The sequence below is a fragment of the Callorhinus ursinus genome, unplaced genomic scaffold, assembly GCF_003265705.2.
Source record: "Callorhinus ursinus isolate GAN/ISIS: 27379988/994484 unplaced genomic scaffold, GSC_fseal_2.0 scaffold6, whole genome shotgun sequence".
Lineage (NCBI taxonomy): Eukaryota > Metazoa > Chordata > Mammalia > Carnivora > Otariidae > Callorhinus > Callorhinus ursinus.
The window spans coordinates 79236559-79254740 of record NW_027397068.1 but is presented as its reverse complement, the minus strand read 5'-3'; the positions used below and the strand labels follow the sequence as shown (position 1 = coordinate 79254740).

The 18182-nt window shown below is 56.4% G+C and overlaps 1 long non-coding RNA gene across 2 annotated transcripts; it reads left to right on the top strand.

Annotated features, from left to right (window-relative positions):
- Positions 1 to 13532: 13532 nt before the first annotated feature.
- Positions 13533 to 15822, top strand: LOC112819586 (uncharacterized). 2 transcript variants are annotated; one of them, XR_003206907.2, is made up of 4 exons: positions 13533 to 13872; positions 14871 to 14984; positions 15380 to 15515; positions 15700 to 15822. It is a non-coding gene; the product is annotated as an uncharacterized lncRNA (long non-coding RNA). The 2 variants fall into 2 exon arrangements; XR_003206908.2 differs by lacking the exon at positions 15700 to 15822 and having other exon boundaries at positions 15380 to 15542.
- The last annotated feature ends 2360 nt before the right edge of the window (positions 15823 to 18182 follow it).

Sequence of the window (18182 nt, the reverse complement as noted above, 5' to 3'; positions counted from 1 at the left end):
GAAGAATGCTACTGCGCAGCAGGAAATGGCCCAACTATGAGCTGTGGAGCGAAGGAAGAGGGCTCTTAGCACAAGGGCGTCAACTCCAGAGAAGTCGAAAACCACCGCGGACCGCTCCACGTGCTGCCACCAGATGGCGCCACAAACCCGCCCTGCGTGCTTGGTCTGGATAACTTGCAAAATGAAAGTGTAATTCTTCTGTGTGACCGGCTATTTACAACATAGTTTTTTCAACTCGATATAACACAGGTTTGTATCAAAGTCCCATAATTCCATACGGTAGAGCTGACTTTTTAAAAACATACATTTATAACCTTAGATCAAAATATACTTGACCTTGTCAATCTGATGTTTGGTCAATTGCCATTTGTGTTTTACTTCCAGCCACTTTCTCTCAGACCCTCAACCTGTCTTCATTTCAAGTCAACAAAATATACTTTAGTTCTGGTTTCTGCCCGTGGACATTCATATGTGTTGTTTTCTGTCTTACTGTAGCCTCTGGTCATAAAAACCAGATAGGCTTGGGGGATGGGGGATGGGGTAAGGTTGTCGCTTCCCTCGCTTACTCACACAGGCCACCTCTTCCCTTTTGGAGGACCCAGTGGCTTCTGCACGTGGTTCAGAGTGACCTCCACCCTCCCTTCACCAATCCCACGGGAAACAGGATGTGAAACCGTCCGCACTCCGAGAGAGGCCAGCCGGCAGGCGTGTTCCCGGGCTTGTCATCCCAAGCGCGCACAGACCAGTCCTGCCAGGCACCTGGCCGTCACCCACACGCCACCGAGCGATGCTGTAGGGGGAAGAGAGAGGCAGAGAAAACCTGTCCCAGCGAGCTGGGGACACGAGAGCAGAATGCAAAGTGTAGCCCGCAGGGGCGACACGAGACGGGAGTGATGTGGACAAGCTGTCCTCACTGAATTCACGTGTGCATGCTTTCCATGGCCACCCAGCTCTGACTTACCGACTGCCCACGGCCTCCACCACCACCGACCTGCTCCGGGACGCCGATGGAGCCGTGTTACCGTTTCTGCAAACGCCCCGGGGAGAAGGTACGGTGCACCCCCAGGTCCCAGCTCTCGGACCTCCTGGTGGCGAGAGTTCAGGCCAGTGAAAGCAGGAGAACCAGCACCAGAATTAGCGTCGGGATACGGCCTGGATGTGCGTGTGGTGAGTTCTGAGCCTCCTGGCGCTTCACACCTGCTGGAGCTAATAGCTCTGGCCGTGTAACAAAGCAGCCCAGAAGGGACGTAAGGGCTGCCAGGCGGCGTTTCTGTCCAAGTCCTGGGGAAGCCGTCCTCAGGGTCCACGAGGGCAGGCTCCCAGGGCCGGAGGCCTTGCCCGCTGGGGCCTGGTGCCCACCCCCCACGGCCTCTTTCTCAGCATGGAGCCTGGGCCTGGGGTGGGCACCGAAGCTGCTGGGAGGGACACGCACGAGCGAGGCAGCGACTTCCTTCGTGCAGCCGGCCCGCCCAGCAAGGGAGGCACCAGGGTGGGAGACGCTGTCTGCTGCAGCACCCGACGGACGGGCTTGTGGGAAGTCACGATTACCCCAGCCCCCTCCTGACTGGTGCCCCCCCCCGGCCCCTCGGAAGGCGGCTGTCGGGCCAGCACTGTGGTCTGGGCGCCACGTTTCACCTGCAGACCTGAGGGCCTGAATGAGCTGGGGTCAAGGAAGTGTGTGTGCCCTAGAATTTGTCTTCTGTCTTCTGGCACTAGTCAGTGCTGAGGAGAAAACAGACATCTCCTGAGACTGTTCTCAGGCCAAACTACAAATTCCGACTACACAAACACACACACACACAGGGCGGGTCTCCGGGTCAGCACGGTGGTCGGCGCGGGCCCAGCCCAGGTTGCCGTGAGCACCGTCATCTGGAGGAGCCTGCGGACGAGGGACCCACACCTGCCAGGCCAGCCCAAAGTACGGGGACCACCTTTGTTCTCCAGAACGCCCAGCGAGACCCCCGGACACAGCGTGTGCCATGGGCTTGCTCTGAGGGAGTTGAAACAGGAAGAAGCTGTGCTTTTATGAAAACATTTACCTCTGCAAATTTGATAAAAATGTAGGCTCGCGCCCTGGGGCCCTTCGCTGGGCCCTGCCAGGTCCCCTTCCAGCAGGAGCATCATTCCCTTTAGGAGGCATCTCCCCCCCACAACCTCTGCAAGCCCGGTGAGTGAGCCACCTCTGTGGGAGGGGCAGCTTCGGAGGACTCCCAGCCAAGGGCTCCCTGGGGGCCCAAACCGCCAGGACCCCTGTGCACCTAGGGCACCTCCTTTGGCCCACTGCATGGTTGTGCCGTGGGATCGGCGGCCGCCACAGAAGCGATGGGAACCTCCAGCAGCAGAGGCATGAGTGTCCCAGACGTGTCCCAAAGCTCCACCTCCCAGTGACCAACAAACACACCGAAGAGAGAGTTTTAGGGGCTTTTTAGAGTTTTCAGAGACTTTCACATGTTGGATCGGTGGAGATAGTTTAGAATTATATCTATTTGATATTGCCGCGGAGGTGAGAGACTGCAAATTGGCAGGATTCTGGAGGCCAGGCCAGAAATATGTGGAAAGCTTTAAAGACCCAGAAATTCAGCTTCTAGCCATCCAGCCCAAGAAACGGCAGCTCGGTAGCCCAGACTTAAATGCAAGGATGTTCAAACAGCTGTTCGAGATGGAGGAAGATCAGACATCACTGAAATATCCAACAGTGGACAATCCATTAACTAAATCATAGGATATACCAAAAAAGGGGTACTTTGTATCATCCACTCTAATGACATCATTACCCTATATTTGCTAATGAGCAGGTGAGGAGATCAGCTGTATATTATCCGATCCTGTTCGTGAAACAAGATCACATCCATGTGTATATGCGTGTGCATTTGTATGCGTGTGCATGTGACTGTGAAGAGAGCCAGAAGGTTCTGCAAGCTCCAGGGGTGGGCAGTGCTGGGTGGGCTACAAACAAGGTTTTCTCATTGTTCTTTTTTTGTATGGTCGATGGCAATGGTGTCAAGAGATACCTGTCTAGGTCTGAGGATCCAACGCACATGGCACATTAGCATGATACATGCACACGGTAAATGTACACGGCACACGCACATGGCACATGTACACAATAAATACATGAATTCCTGTGAAGTAAGCAGTAACAGTTTCAAAAGTTTGCATGAAAGGGCTAAGCTCTCTGGATTTTGGAGCTCTTTCTGTTTTGAGCACATTGGTGCAAATCTGAGGCTCTGAAGAGAAAGACATCCTTGTGAAAATCCATATGGACCAACGTCAGGTACAAGCTTCTCATCTGATTATCCGCCCACCCTGTGTCCTCCAGGGTGCAGCCCAGGTCTGGGAGCATCCCTGGTGGGCGAGGGGATGGGTGGCGGGCAGCAGATAGCCCCTCCAGGTGGTCCAGCTCCAGAGCTGTCGGAGCCCCAGTGACCGAGCAGGGAGGCCTGGGCTGGTGGCTGGCTGCACACCTTCGTTTCGGGAGGGAACCAACCAGCTAGTTCACGGCATCAGCCGCCAGTCTCCCAAAGAGACAGTACCTGAGTTGGGAGCCCAGCATAAATCCAGAGCCTCCGATTACTGCTGAGATGAAAAGCCCCCGTCCTCTCTGGCTGACCAGCCATGCTTTGCGGACCTGAGGAATCCTCTGGAAAGGCTGCTGATGGGGCACAAAGCCCACCAAGTCCATCTCCATCTGTGGGTCTCTGGGGCGAGGGGAGAACTGACAGGGAGCAAACGCATGCCCTGCTCTTGGGTGTCCCTCCCCTTGTTGGGCACGAAGAAGGCAGCACGAGCTGGGTGCTGGTGGGGAAGGAGGTGGCCTGCGAGGGGGGCAGGAGCCAGCTGCAGGGAGACGTCCCCAGCATGGGCTCTGGCCACAGAGGAGACAAAAGTTTCAGCCGCTGGTGCTTCCACGACGCCCTCGAAGGCTGAGTGCCCACCACAAACCAACTTTCAGCATGGCTCCATCCCAACATGATGACATCATCTTTGACAGGATAACACACGCTGCATGTTTACAGCTAACTCGTCGATTAACATAGAACTTGCATTAGTGTATGGTCTGAAATCATCTAAATTTCCCCGATGTTCGAATGGTGCCCCCAGCACTGCTTACTGAACGGCCCCCCTTCCTGACCGACGCTGTCCTGTGACGAGTGTGCACCGGTGCCCATTCCAGCGCCCGCGTCAGTCCGCGCGGACACGCTACGCCCATCTACCTGTTCTCTCTCCACTACCCTGCTCCCGCTCTTGTAATTAGTGCAGCCTCACTCGATAGCACAAGCGTCACTTCGTCCCGCTCATTCCCCATTTCCTCCAATCTTTTCTTGACTATTTTCACACATTTGTTCTTTGTCGAAAAATTTTTAAATGCACTGGCATATTTTATTATAAATGCTGAACTTTCACAAATGAATTTTACAAAGAAATTCTTTACAATATTTGTCTATTTCAAAATGATTATATCATCTACGACTAATTATAATTTTGTGTCTTCCTTCCTAACATGGTGCCAATTACTTCCTCTTCATATTTTATAGCATTTCTAGAAGTTCCAGAAGAATGCACTATGTAGTAGGTAATAGTAGAGGCCCCTGTTTTAATTCCAGCAGGTGTATATCTAGCGTCTCACTGCCAAGAAGGATCTCAGTTGGTAAAGAGACTCATCTGTTTAAAAAAGTGTATTTCTATTCCAGCTCGACCAAATATTTACCAAGAAAATATCTGGAAGTCTGAGAAATAATTTTAGAGCATTGTCAAATTACCATGTAACCGTAATCCTGTGCCCTCTCAAAGTAATGTGTTATGATAATGCATTGCCCCGTATTCGGTTACACGTGCAATCCCAGGATGGTCATGGCTTCTTACTTTTTTGTATATTAAAAGAACTTCATGTAAGACCATCACATCTGTTGCCGTGGGGGGGGAGGGTCTGCAGCAGGTGTGGGTGCATGCATGCGTGTGCACATGTTTGTACACACGTGTGTTTAGCAGAAAACAGGAGTGGCCCTGCTCAAGGAACTCCCTGAGTAGCACTGTGCCCTTAGCTTTTTCTTCTCCTTTAAAGAAGTATTTTCACATATTAAAACTTTTTTAAACTAAAAAGAAATTCTGAAAAAAAAGTAAAGCTGTAACATTTTCAAAAATTATTATTCAGCCTTGGACATTTTAGATCTTTTTTCTCCTCTCTACAAATTTTTCACATGATTCTAATAATAAAGAGGTATGTGCAAAATTTGGACCTGCCCTTTTCTCTGGCCATCTCTTTATGATTTTCATGGGCTGTGATGATCCTCACATTTCAATTTTAGCCACCGCATAATATGCTATTGCTACTTATCCCTCCCCAATATTTCCATTGTTATAAATTTAATTTACCACTTCCCTCTTAGAAATGTGAATTTGGTGAGCATCTTTGTGTACGTCATTTTTTATGGACTATACTTGGCATAGAACATGGGTAAATCCAAGGTGTGCAAGTGTTCATTTGATGACTTCATTTTGCATATCGTATGGAAATGACCCCGCAGGACCCAGCCCTGCACACCGGGCACCTGGCTGAGCTCTCCCTTCAGAAACGTTGCCCTGCCTGACGGAGGCTCCCCTGGAGACCCCTCTGGAGCCTCCCTTCCCTCTGGCTTTGCCTGGGGCTGCTGAGCTGGGGCCGCTCAGCTTTTTCTTCTTCCCCCAGTAGTTCTTCTATTAAGGATCTTTCTGGGATTCCTATAACTGGGTCTCGAGAGATTATTATAACTGGCATTTCCAGTTTTACCCTTGGTGTCCCTTACTTTTCTTGTAGACCCTTTTCTTCCTTCTTTCCCGTGGACTCCTGACCGTTACCTCCGTCTGATGCTCTACTTCATCAATCCAACCTGTACGTACCCACCTGGGATGTTGTGACTAATAATAAGAAATATATATATATTGAGTCTTTGTCCCGATTTCCAGCACAGAGCACCTAAAACCCTTGGAATTTCCCAAGTGCTGAGAATGATAAACGCGTCTTTTGTTGTGTTAAGGAGATGACTTCTGGAAAGCGCCCTCCCCCCCAGGGTGGGGGCAGGTTGCCAGGGGAACCAGTCACAGGACCAGAGTCTCCAAAGTTTCAGTCCCACCCCCTGCCCTGGGGGAGGTGAGGGGGCTGAAGTTGGGATTCAATCACCAATGGCCAATGAGTTCATCAATCAGGCCTGTGTAAGGAAGCTTCCATGAAAACCCACAAGTCTGGGGTTTGGAGAGCTTCTCGTCTGTGAACATGTAAGAATTTGGGGAGAGTGGGGCACCTGGAAAGTTCACAGGGACCCCAAACCCTCTCCCATAACTGCCCTTTGTGTGTCTCTCCCATCTGGCCATTCCGGAGTCTATTCCGTCCAAAAATACTGGTGATTTCGGGAGTTCCCTGAGTTTAAGTGGTCGAACCAGTTTAACTGGTTGACCAGCCCTGTGAGCCACTCTAGCAAATTAATCAAACCCAAAGGGGGGTTCTGGAAACCTATTTACAGTCTGTTGGGTAGGAGCACGGCTGACAGTCTGGAGGGGGGCACTGTGTGTGGATCTGAGCCCCTAACCTGTGGGGTCTAACTCTGTCTCCAGGTAGACGGGGTCAGAACTGAGTTGGATTGTAAGGGCCTTAGTTGCTGCCCAGCATTGCTGAGTAGGGGGTAGCCGCCCACACCCGCCCACACACCACCCGCCCACACACCTGCACACACACCCGCACATGCACAAACACACACACACAACCACACACCCACATACACACCCAAACACACACACACACACACACCACCCCACAATCTCTTTATCCATCATCCATCAGTGGACACCTAGGTTGTTTCCACGTCTTGGTGATTGTGCACAATGCTGCAGTGAACGTGGGGGTGCACATAGGTGTTTTCGTTTGCTATCACACTAATTTTATTTGAAATACTACGCTAGTTCAGGGGCGCCTGGGTGACCCAGTTGGTTGAGCGACTGACTCTTGATTTCCGTCCGGGTCATGATCGCAGGGTCCTGGGCCTGGCTCCCCACTCGGCGAGGAACCGGCCTGGGGTCCTCTCTCCCTCCCTTTGGTCCCCCTCCGGCTCCAGCCTCGCTGCACGAGGGTGCACGCTTCTCGCACCCTCTCTCAAACACATACATAAATACATTCTTTAAATAGGAAATAGCCAGTTCAGTCCTGAACAGTCAACAGTGTGCTAAATCGTGTAGCTTTGCGGAGGCTGTGGAGGCCGTATGTCACTAACCTCAGGAAATCCGCCAAGGAGCGCGGCGAGCTGTGTCTAGCTCCGTTCTGGGCCGGCCGGCGAGCGTCAAAACACATCCTGCCCCACCCCCACGGCCGCCTCCACTCCGCCTGTGTCACCCGCGCGGCACCCTCAGCGGGTGCGGGGCTCTGGCCCCTCATGGGCCGGCTGCGGCTGCGTGGCCGCTGGAGACCGGCTGGGAGAAACCGCGGGGCTCCGAGGTCCTCCGACAGAAGAGCCCCAGGATTCATGGATGCATTCACTGAAGCAGTGAGCTCCTTTTCCACGAGGAATCCAAATGGGGTCCATCCTAGATCCTACAGTCTTCTCACACTGTAACACTCTGTGGAGCACTGGGGGGTGATTTCCTGCCGACCTTCTGTGCCGGGACACTTCCTCCCTGCCGCGGGTTCTTACCACCTGCTGGGAGCACTTTCTCTGAGTCAGGGTACCTACTCCCCGCTGCGGTGCAGTACTTACCCTCCCTCCCCCGCCGGGGTACTTACTCTGGTTCGGTGAGGGTTGAGTGTTTGCCCCTTCCGCTGGGGCAAACAGTGAGCACTCAGTAGATACTGTTGACCGGATTAATCTGACATGGGATCTGAGTGGAAGGAGCTTAAAATCATCCCAAATGTCACCCTGTTTTCTCTCCTGTTGGCAGTAACAACACACACACCCTTCTTTACCGACTGTAACAATGTCTGTTCTGCCGGAAAGTCACTGATAAACTCAGCTGTCCAAATCACAACCAAGAATGGAGAGACAGACCAACAAGATCTCTGCGAATGATTTAAAGAAAATCCCCAAAGTTTAGGTACAGGGGCGCTCACTGTACTCACCTAAGAATATCTGGGCTATTTCCGGGGGGGCCGGCTCACTGTGATCCCAGGCCTGGCTCCCACCCTCTTCCGCCGCATGGCCGTGCATCGCAGATCAGAGAGGGGAAACGAAGGGGTGACAGGAGAAAGACTGATTACACAAGAAGTGATAGCCGACGGATCAATAACAGAGAGAAAGAAAAGTTAAAACAGATAAAATGAAAGACAATTTTTTTTTAATTTGGGGGAGGGGGATGGAGGGAGGGACAAAGGGAGAGAGAGAGGTTCTCAGGCAGACTCCCCACTGAGCACGGAGCCTGACCTGGGGCTTGATCTCAAGACCCTGAGATCATGACCTGAGCCCAAACCAAGAGCAGACACTCAGCAGACTGAGCCAGCCAGGCGCCCCGGGGAAAAACAAATTTTGGAGTGATGTGGCCGCCCTGCGCCCCTGGAGCAGGGGCCCTCTGTGCAAGATGCCGTATTCATCCCTGAAACATCACTATGCAACATAGAAAATGCATGAAAAATCAGCCACATTAATAAAAAAAAAAGTTTCAGTGCGGTGCGTGTGCGATTTAGGTAGGTGGAAAGATACTAGGAGGTATTTCACTAAGATACCGAACTATAATAAATAGCATTTTTAAAGTTCCGTGTTTTAGAGACTGAGCACGTGTGGGCATCTCTGCCTCGGCCACTCGTTTCCCAGGCACGCGGTATGTGACCTGTGAGCTCTGGATAGAAGGACAGAGGCAGGTTGCTGCTGGCTTGTTTGCCGAGTTCGGTGAAACTTCGGACTCTGGTCCCAACAGAACGTCCCTCTTTGTTTCATGACAAGACAATAAAATGGGTGCCTCCATCCTTTCGGGCCCCTCTGCTCTGGAGATGGCCAAGGCGTGGCTTCCTGCCCTGCAGGTGGTACTTGAATTGCACTTTGAAGTCCTGCCCCTGGAGCACTTGCACACACTGGTGTCTGAGGCATTGATACTCTCACCTCCTTTTTGAGCTTCAGACAGCACCCCATGCTCCTGGTGGGCCGCGCGAGGGGCCGGGTCCCTCGTCACTAGCACGGTGGGCAGCCCGGACAGTCCTCCTCGGGGGGAGAAGAGCTGTCACTCGCAATGACGTCTCCCCGCTCAGTCCCAGGCCGGCTGGGTCAGAAGCTGGATCTGCATCTAGAAAAGACAACTCCTCTAGAAAAAAACCACTGCACCTCGTTCCTGGTATTACCGTGGCCAACTCCCACTTGAAGCCTGAAAATGGACACTAAGCCCCATCCCCAGGGAAGCAGCTTCTCTGGCGTTCCCCTGAACTCTGGTCCTGGTGAGAACAGCCCCTGGCCCCGGGAAGCTGAATTAAAGAAGGAGGGATGGGGGGGTTGCTTTGGGTGCATATGAGGGGTTAAATAGTGTCCCTTCTCTGAACAAAGACTTGGTGATGTCGGAACCCCCAGGATCCCAGAGTGTGCCGTTATTTGGAACGAGGGTGGGTGCAGTTGTAATTAGTTACAACGAGCTCACACCGGAGAGGCGGGTGGGGGGGGCGCCCTGCCCCTATGACTGGTGTCCTTGTAAGAGGAGGGGAAGAGAGAACACAGAACAAGGCCCTGTGCAGACGAAGAGGAGATGGGAGTGGGGCGTCTACAAACCAAGGGAGGCCCAGCAACGGCTCAAGGCCAGGGTTGGGAGTGGCAGGGAGCAGGGCCCTGCCCACGCCAGGATCTTGTACTTCTCCCCTCCGGGACTGAGGAGAATCAGTGTGTGTGGGTTTAAGCCACCCAGTTCATGGGACTTCGTCCCAGCAGCCCTGGGAAACTCATGCTGAGTGCCCCTGGCTGCACTTTGCATCTTTCAAGGAAAAAGCACATGCTTTCAACACAGAAGGCCAAGCATCTCCCGGCCGTCATTTGAAGGGTGGGGAGCTCTTCGTGAGGTCACTAGAAACTGGGACTACTTTGTCCTCACTTTAAACCACCCAACCCCATCCTTCTTGTGCCTAGTCCTAGCACAAAAAATTCCGAAAATGGGATACGTGAATTCTTGCTTGGCTCAGTTTGCACGTATCCCCCGAGGCAGCTCTGTGCTGTCTAGCAGCTGAACCCAGCATTTCAGCGCCGATGCCGCTCACACACGCACATGCTGCTGAGCTGTCCAGATCTGGGCCACGCGCCACGGCCACGGGCAACATGGGGGCCGACGTCACAAAGGAGCCCAGACCGGGCTTCCAGCAGTAAAATCTGTTCTTTCACAGTCCTGGTGAGCAAAAGGCCAAGACCTGAGCTTGGCAGGGCCGTGCTCCCCCCGAGGGCTCTGGGGGAGGGTCCCTTCTTGCTCCATCATTGCCCTGGTGGCACCAGTCTACCTTGGCATGCCTCAGTTTACCGACGCCACGCCCCGCCTCTGCCTCCATCGTCACGTGGCCTTCTCCTCCCTGTCTGGCTCTGTGTCTCTTCTCCTCTTCGTATAAGGACACCAGTCATATTGGATCGGGGCTCCCCCCGACCCCCACACGATCTCCTCTTAACTTGATAGGGCAGCAAAGACCGATTTCCAAATAAGGTCTCATTCACAGGTTCTGTGGAAGGACCTCCACACATCATTCTGCAGACCGGTATAACCGCCACCGCCGACCGCCGGCACTTGACAGAGCGCGGGGAGGACGGATTCCCCGCAGCCCCATCTGGCCTGAGGACAGGACCAAGGAAAGAGCTGGGGCGGTGCCTCCTGGCCATGGGCGTGAGCTGTAACAGGGCAGCTTCAGACGGCAAGCTGGGGATTCCAGGCAGGGGTATGGGTAAGTGAGAAGTTGGCAATGCTCTCCTCCAGGCTTATGAACAACCACAAAGAACAAAAAAACCCAGGACCGGACCACACACACCCTCCGGGCATCATGACACCTGGACCACAGCCTTTCTCGAGGTCTTGCGAATGTCACCCGAGGAAGCTCTGAGCTGTGTAGCAGCGGGTCTGTGACAACCCGTCCCCAGCACCAAGGCCTTTGCAATCCATTTGTCCTTCTTGTGCCAGCTCACAGACGGCACGGGCCACCTTCGTTCCAGTGGGTCACTGCTCTGTCATCTCTGTAGCTAAAAGGGAATAGAAAGGGGAAAGTAAATTAAGACCCACAGGAGCGCCCGGCTGTAAGGTGAAGCGCCTGGTGCTTTGCACCGTATTTATACTGTTCAATTGCACTGTGGCGTGTCATTTCACTGTGTAGAAAAAAGTAGAAAGGCTAAAACACACACAGCCCTTACAGTGCCAAGCAGTTTCTGAATGTTTTATAAATATTGGCTCAATTAATCCTCAGACACCCCTGTAAGTAAGTACTATTGTTACCCCATTTTACAGATAGAGAAACAAAGGCAGAGAGAGGTTAAAGTACCTAAGATCACCCAGCAAGAAGGTAACAGGGTCAGGCTTTGGACCTCAAAAGTCAGGCTCCAGAATCCATGTGTTCAGCCGCTGGCTAACAATAGTCCCCTTGCCCATTTTTGCTTTGGACTGATCCCATGAGTTAGTGGAAAGGACTGTTTCGACGGGTATAAAAGTTAAATAATAAATGTAATGGTAGGCTTTATAATGGTTTGCTAATATATTCATTTATTCCACAAGCTTCTGCCGGCTGACTAAGGAGCTCGCTCACTAAGTGTCGAGTGCAACAGGGAACAGCGGATGCAGACAGCAGGGTTTGACGGATGTTCTCCAGGCTCCGGAACTGGGAAGACTGTTTCCTGCTTGTCTAACCACACCACTTGCTGGGATCCTCTCTGAGCCTGAGTGTGCTCCTCTGTCAAATGGGAGGGTTGGATACGGGGTCCATGGCTGGCATTGTTGACAAACAGTTGAGCTGAGGTTTCAGAGTCCGGAGGAAGAGTGACTAACTGGAGCTGGGAAGAGCTCTGCCTGAGGTGTTACTTCTGAGTGTGGTCCTGGTAGATGAACAACTCTTCTGGGTGTACGGATTTCAGCAGGAAACAAAACAGAACTATGTGCCGGCCTGGGGCTCGTGCTGGAACCGGAGGAGGCCGGACATACCATGATTACTAGAAGATGACAAGTGTGAAGGAAACCAAAGCTGGGAAGAGCCGGGCGTGGGGGCAGGTGGGGATATGAAAGTCGGATTTGAAGGAGAGGCAGAAGCGGCCTCCCAGAGACTGCGTGCTGGGGCCCTGGCACCTGGAGCCCAGGGAGCACTGAAGCGGGGCACCTAGCAGGTGTCTGCAGGGCAGCCCAGCTGGGCCTACAGTGAGGCTCCTGAGCCAATTCCCAGCCCCACCCCACCCCACAGCCCTGGGGATCTGAACGTGCTATTCCAAGGTTTGGGCCCATTGGCCCCTACTCCTAAAGGTTTCTGTGGGAATGTCACTGCGTCAGAGAGCATGCCTGGTCACCCCCAGGTAGTGATCCGATAAATCCCCTGGATGCTAATCCCAGGGAAGTTTAACCTTCAGGACCCCTCACTCCCAGGCCCTACCACCGCCCAGCAGCTGCTTTTGTGTCTGCGGACAACCTCAGTCCTTCCTTGGAGGAGACATCCCTCCTTGGGACCCCCGCGACCGCAACAGCTTCGTGCCCACGGCGCTGGAACCGGTGCCCAGCACCCCACATAACACACCGTACTCTCCCCGCGCCTCCGGGGCAGACCTTCTGCGGGGCGCCTGCGGCGCTGCGGGTGGGAGCGGACGTTCACAGTCGTACGCGCAGGCCTGGGGCCCGGGGCAGTGGCGGGACCCGGAGCCCTGGCAAATGGGGTTCAGCCCGCTTCCAGAGCGGGAGTGCGACGGTGCAGGGGCTTCTCGGAGGCCACGCGCTCACCTCTCCGCGTCCAGGACGACCCCCGGACGGGCGACCCCGGGAGGCTGCAAGCCCAGGATGCTGTAGCCCTGGGAAGGTGCGCAATCCCGGGACAGGCCGAACGCTGAACAATGCGACCCCGGATCCATGTGACCTCCGTATGCTGCGACCCCCGGACTGATAACCCCGGGGCGGGCAACTCTACCCGCTGCAAGTCGGACGAGCCGCGCCCCTCCCTTCTGGCGAGGAGTGGGAACCGGGCAAGGGCCAGGGAGCCGGCGGGGCAGAGCGGGAGGAGGCGGGGCAGGGAGGGAGAGCACGGGGGAGGGTCTGGGACGGGCGGGGCGGGGTGGAGCGGAGAGAGGCGGGGCAGGGCGGGGGCAGGGGAGAGTACGGGGGCGGGACTGGACCGGGAGGGGAGGAGACAGGGGCTGGAAGGTAGGGCAGCTGAGAGGACGGGACGGGGCCAGGATGGCAGTGGAGGGGCCGGACCGGAGGGCGGGAAGGGAGATGGCGGGGCGGGGCGGGGCGGGGCGGGGCGGGGCCGGGGCGGGGCTGGGACGGGAGGGGCGGGGCGGGAGGGGAGAGGACGGGGGCGGGGCTGGGACGGGACGGGCGGGGCCGGGGCGGGGCCGGGGGCGGGGCCGGGCGGAGAGGGGCCAAAGCGCGGGCCAAGCCGCAGCTCGGGCGCGCCCCCTCCGCTCTCCCCCAACCGCCGCCTCCCGCGGGGCTCCGCCGAGGTCCGGAAAAGCGGCGGCCGCGTTCACGCTGCTGCACTCCAATCCCGACCTGGACCCCAACCCCGACCCCGACCCGGACCCCGATCCCGACCCTGACCCCGACCCGGACCCGGGGCCAGACCCCGACCCGGACCCAGACCCCGACCCGGACCCAGACCCCGACCCGGACCCCGACCCAGAGCCGGACCCCATTCCAGACCCGGAGGCTGACCCCCGCCCATTCCCCGACCCCGACCCGGAACCGTGAGCCCGACCCGCACCAGGACTGCCACCCCCGCAGGTGAGCACGTCCGTCCCCTCCCCGTGACCCCTCCCACGACGGGCCACCGGGGGCCGCGGGCACCCGGCTGGACGGACTGTCACCTCGCCGCCGCCGTCAGCCTTTCGGAGTTTGCGCCCCAAAGCCCCGAGCAGAGGGCCCAGGCCCCTCCCCTGGGCCCCCTGTTGCCCCCTCGGTGGCTTCTGACTTAGAGGCGGGGTCCGGGTCCCTGCTCCCAGGCCCTTTGACCCACCACCCTAACCCTCTCCCGCCATCCCTCTCCCCCTCCGCCTCTTTCCCTCTGCACCCGTCCCCCCTTTCCGTGCAGGAGCACGGGGGTGCGTGGGGTCTTCAGTCTCCTGGCCCCACCCTCGACCCTGGTGTGGCCTGAAATTTAGGTTTCCTGAGCTTGTTTGGAGCCGGCTGGAGTCAAAAGTGCCTAACAGACTTGGAGGAGGCTGGCAGGGACTTGGGTCTTCCCGGCCTGCAGCCATGCTGTGGCCTTGGTGGAAAGCATTGAGGGGAAACACGGGAGGGGGGGCACCTCCCTGCCCCTAAGGGGGGGAGGAGGGAGGGGTACTGACCTCAGTGGTGCAGGACCCACTGCCAGGTGTGCAGGCTTGGGTGGTTTGGGTAGTTTGTGTAGGGGTGCGTGGGGGTGGGAGGTGACAAAATGACATCTTAGCATTTAATCACAAAGTGGGGGACGTTTCCTTTGTTCCAGGAGGCCCTCTAAAGCTCCTGCAAATAAGGCTAGGGCGAAAGTGAGCAGGCAGTGGTTGGGGAGGTGGGATGGGTCTGTGAGTGTGGGGTCAGAGGTGACCACGGGGTCGTGGTCCAAGGAGTCAGTGCATGAGTGTGGGCATGTTCCCACCTGAGTGGACCGTTGACGCAAACTGGGAAGGTTGCTGCCAGCCGGGTGGCCCAACACAGGCCCATCCCCCTTTTCTGTGGGACCCCAGCCCCCAACAATTAAGTGTTAGCAGAAAGTGAACTGGGTCCCACACCCGCCCACCCAGATCCAGCCTGTCTTGGAAGAGACAGACAGAAGGAAGCCAGGAGGAAGGTCAGCCCAGTGCCTGTGTTGACTGTTTACCTTTGGGGGCAGGTGTGTGCTGACAAGAGGAAGCTTTGTAAGTTGTGTCCAACTCATTCTTTTGGGTGGTACAGATTTTCTGGTGACCAGGATCGTGGGGCCCCAGGGCACCTGCAGGCCTGGCTTGGTTAAGCACAGTGAAACCCTCTTGGGGCTCAAGTGTAGCACCAAACCCCTGCAGTGAACAAGAGATGTGGGATCCAGCCTCAGGAAACCCTCAGCCCTTAGGAGACCAAGGAAGGCAGGAACCCTAGCACTCTGGTGTGCTTTTCAGCAGGCTGTGGGGCGTTGGGAGGGTATCCAGCTGTCCAGGTCTGGGGGCACTGCCTGCTTACCTGGCGCCCTCACCTGGCCCCCCGTAGCCAGACTGATCTGCCCCGAGCTGTCTGTTTGGTCCCGTCTGCTCAGCCATGCACTCCGCCCTCCTGACAGGGTCCTGGAGAAGGTCGGCCTCCTGTTTCTTCTAGAAGTTGCTGTAACTTCTGAGGAGCTTTGATGGCCAGCTTTGGCTAATGGAGGCATTTTGCTCTTGCAGTAGGTTAAACCGCCTACGGATAACGTATAGGATGTGAGTAAAGCCACAGCTTTTCCGGCACATTTCGTGTTCTTTTACTTAATCCCGGCAAGAGGTTTCACACGGGTGCATGGGGCTCAGAACCCGCGTGGGGAGGTGTTATTACAGTGCAGATTGTCTGCTGTTGTACAAATGCTTTCTTTGTTCAGCGAGTGACAGAATATTTCTTTACTTGTAGGGGGTGTCCACGTTTGTTTTGAAGTCTCAGGACTCTTAAGACAGTGGTTTCCAGAGAACTTTCCCACCCAGAATCGCTTGCTTAAATTTTTGTTTGAAGTACCATCCTAAGGCTCAGACCATGCACTTTGTACAGGACAGGAATTGTGCGTTCTGTTTTTAAAACGACAGGGTTTTGAAGAGCAGCTCTGGTCTCCCCTCTCGGGGCCCAACCCCAGGCCTGGGAGCCGTCAGACGACGTTGTTGAGCAGAGCTCTCACCGCAACGGTGCTGTGGTCACTTAGTTCTCCCACATCCCATTGAACACGTGATGTGATGCTGGGCACCCAGGGCAGGGGCAGCACGGTGGGCCTAGGCGGCCAGTGACGCTCCCAGCCTTTCCCTTGCACCCCCCAGCTCAGTGGCCTGTCCGCGTGCCCGCTCGTGTTGGAGCTGGGGAGCCCGGCCGGAAGGCTGGTGTGAGCTTGCCCCAGAGGAGCCATCCCACTTACACCACCAGCGCTCTGAGGATGATTGCAGCAGGCCACGTACCAGCACCCACTCAGTGCTGTGGGGTGTCAGCCCCTGGATTCTGGCCTGAGCTTCTCCAGCTGCCCGCGTGACCCTGGGCTCCCACTGTCCTGCCTATGGCACCTGGCCAGGATCCTGCCTCAACGCCCCCTCCTCTGGAAGCTCTCGGAGGGACAGGGGGTGGTGGCGCCGGTGAGGGTTGGCTCCCAGGACATGGCCCACACTGCGATGTTGAGAAGTAGCACAGTGATCCCCGAGGGGTCATGACCCGGGTTACTTCCACCGGCAGTTTAATGGAGGAGGAAGGAGTGGATGTTTAGGGAGTGTCCGTGGACACCCAGGACACCAAATCCTGCTCTGGGGACAGCGCAGGCATGACCCCAACGGTCACCGTGGGACCCCCAGGAAGGAGGCCGAGAGTCTGCTTAGATGAGCCCACTGAGCCCCGAGGCCTGGCCCGCCCTGCCCTGCGCCTGCCGCACCGGCTCGCGGCCACCAGGGACAGGCTGTTCTCCTAGGTTCCCCTTGCCTCCTGGCCTGGCTGGGACTGACGCGTGGCCCCCAGGAAGAGGCTTAATGGGGGGTGAGGGAGACATTGTTGAAATCAGTTCTTTCTTTGACCAAATGTTCATGGGGCACCGGCTGTGTGCCGTGAGCCAGGCTGGTGGCAGGACACACAGGCCTCCACTCTGCTCCCGTCCAGGAAGCCCCAGACAGAAACCCTCCATACGTCACAGAGAAAGGCGGTGCCACAGTGGGCCTGGTGCTCTGAGGAGAGCACCTCAGCATTGCTGGTCTCGCACGTCTGCAGGGCCCTGGGGACCTGCCCTGAGAAGCGAGGGTCACAACGTGAGGAGACCCACAGATTCGGTGGCAGAACTGTCTGTGTTGCCATCAGCCCAGGCATCTCGGGGTCGGGGCAGGTGGCGGGAAGGAGCGGGGGTTTGAGGTAGCACTTTGCAGGTGGAGGGACGCTGGCATGGAAGGTCCCAGTGAGGGGCTTGGGGAATTCCAGACCAAGAGAGGGCAGGGGGAGGGCAGGGGTTAGGGGAGGGTGGCCCACCATGGCCAAGGTTAGAGGGGCTGAGGGACAGTGGGGCCCTCATGTTGTCTCCTCATAGTGTCCGGATGCCCGGGCCCCTGTGTGGAGAGGCGAAGGGAGGATGGAGGCCATCAGGGTGAGCAGGCTGCCCCGGGGGCCCCAGCAAGGGACCACAGGTGGACAGAGGAAATGGAGGAAAGCCAGAGAGACGGGAGGGGTGGCCTTCTGGCAGCAGGTGCGTGGCCAGTGGGGGGAGAGGGGAAGGAAAAGGCGTCCCGGGGCGGCCGAGCAGACGGGGCAGCTGGGCCCCGCGGTCCAGGACGAGCATAGCAGGACGCAGGCAGCTCCCACGCGCTCTGCCGGGGCCCTCGCCCTCCGGACCGCGTGCGTAGATGAGGAGAGTGGGTGTGGGATCCGGGGAGTGGAAGTCAGCGTTCTCCAGAGAGACGGAACCCACAGGATGTACGCGCAGGGGAGACCAGGGGAGGCGGCAGATTTGCAGCATTTGGCTCATGGGCTTGTGGGGCTGGAGGCGCAGGTAGAGCTGAGGCTGCCACTCATGGCCGGAGGCCCTCGGAGGAGAACCCTTCCTTGGCGGCCCTCAGACTTTTCTTTTGACACCTTCAACTGATTGGATGTGGCCCACACACGATGGAGGGGGGTCAGAGTCCACTCACATCGAGATTAATCTCACCTAAAAACACCTTCACAGCGGCATTCAGATAATGTTTGACCCCACCCCTGGGCACTGTGGCCTGGCAGAGTAGACACATAAGCTGACAGTCCCTGGGGCTCTGCAGGGCAAGGTTGTGCGTGGTTCTCACCACTGGGCACAGCCCTGCCGGCCCCCTTCAGGTCCCAGGGGAGGCCAGCGAACATCTGTGGCTATGAGCCCTGATAAATAAAGGTTCCCATCATGCTCTGCTCACCCT